General features: G+C 38.3%; 1 protein-coding gene across 1 annotated transcript in view; it reads right to left on the bottom strand.

Annotated features, from left to right (window-relative positions):
* LOC144636909 (uncharacterized) overlaps positions 1–1,824 on the bottom strand; it is a 264,977-nt gene that overhangs the window by 153,159 nt on the left and 109,994 nt on the right. The gene's annotated exons all lie outside the window — the stretch shown is intronic.

The raw sequence follows: 1,824 nt of genomic DNA, 5'->3' as shown, positions 1-1,824 counted from the left end.
TCTAACTTGTTATATTAGTTTCAGTACAGTTTCTTTTGCGTAGAGTGCCATACTACACTTCTGAAATGGCTGTAAAAGCTGCTAGTGCTAAAGGGATAAACGAATGTTTTTAAAACTCTTGCAGGGGGGGGGGGGGGGGGTGAGGTGATATGAACTGATATGAAACAGGCAAAGCGGACATGCATATTTGACGGGATTGGGCCTGTTAGAGATTTTTACAGCTAATTCGAGAAAGGTACGTTGTCGGAAACAGCACAAAAGTGCACGCGACAAGACCGAAAATAGTATTGTTACAAATAGAGAGCTACTGCACGTGCTGAACAGTAATAAAATGACGACCTGATAAACACGAATTCGCGCGTTTTCTCTTTTCAGACATGTGGAAACAAGGTACTTTTAGTCATGTCGAATTTTAGAAGAATTTCCAAAACTCAAACGCATGTAACAGAAAAATTAAAACTTCAGAAAAAAGTCCTCCTGCGATGAAAATCAATGCAAAAATACAAACTTTTACATTTCCTCCATGGCCATATGCAAAATTCAAGTGAATACCCAGACTACCTTTCGGTCTTGTCGCGTGAACTTTTATGCTTTTTTTCCGACAAGCTTTCTCGAATTATCTGTACGTACAACAACGCATTTTGGATTAAGTGTCATTCTCAGAAAAAGTGTTCCAGACCTTGGAAGTCGGGGTCAACCAATTTTCTGAAACTTACTGCAGAAGTTGACCTTTATGAGTTAATCCAAAAGCCTTTTAGGTTTGGTTTTCTGACTTTTACTTTAAAATTTCCAGGGGTGGTCCCATATTGAGCCTTCAAATCATCGTCTCAGCCGAGCTAACAGTGTCAAAACCTAATCATGTGATGACCAAAAAACAATATAAAATTGCAGTGAAAATATATCAAGGTTGTGTCTCAAAATACACCAGATTGCATCTCAGCACATATCCATTTAAAAACTTTTCCAGGGGGGCATGCCCGCGGACCCCCCTAGAATCTCGTGGCCTTCGGCCACCCGCAACTTCTCCCCCAAACGAAAAATCCTAGATAGAACCCTGAGAATACATACATTTTTGTTAAACATATCCATGCTAAGCTTGCTAAAACGTAGCTTACCACAGCATATTAAGCGTTCTTTTAGTAATGGTATATTTCCATATTTTTAATAATCGTGCGTGTGGAAGCATTCCACGGCCAAATAGTACTTCCTAATGATCGTTAAATTCTGCATTTGTTAGTCCCAGTAGCGGCTGCACGCTGTCCATCCGACTGAAAACGGGTAATATAGCCTGGCCTGACTGAAAACGTGTGGACACAACGTACGCATCATTTAATTGCGAAGTTTTCCTGTCCAGAGGTTTTCCTTTTTTTCAACAAAAAGTCCTTTGCTCAACTTAAAGACTTAATCGTGACACAATTTCATTTTGCTCACATTTCATTAGACCTGAATGGAACTTTAGCATACGACAAAGGCCCCAAAATCAACTACGTCGCCAAGTTATACTATTTACGTCAAGACAAAATCCCTCATTTTCTCGTGTTATATGTTGAATCGTATTCTTCAAACTATGGTCTGTCATTTCGTAAAAGAAAAACTTGCTACTGTTTTTTTTAAAGGGATTTTTCAGGTTAAAACTGACTTACATGTCGTTTAATGATCATGATAGTGTGCTTCACGAAGCTAAATAAGTAAACGGTCGGCCAGAAGAATTAGAAAAAACAGCTAAGACCGTTTAACTTTGAATTTTTATTGTATTGAAATTACAATCATGCTAATATAATGATGAGAAACAAGTAACAGCATGTATATAATATATGGTGTAGA

This window comes from Oculina patagonica, chromosome 13, assembly GCF_052425735.1.
Source record: "Oculina patagonica isolate OP01 chromosome 13, crgOcupat, whole genome shotgun sequence".
Taxonomy (NCBI): Eukaryota; Metazoa; Cnidaria; class Anthozoa; order Scleractinia; family Oculinidae; genus Oculina; species Oculina patagonica.
The sequence above is the reverse complement of the archived record's forward strand: the minus strand, read 5'-3'. Positions and strand labels throughout refer to the sequence as shown.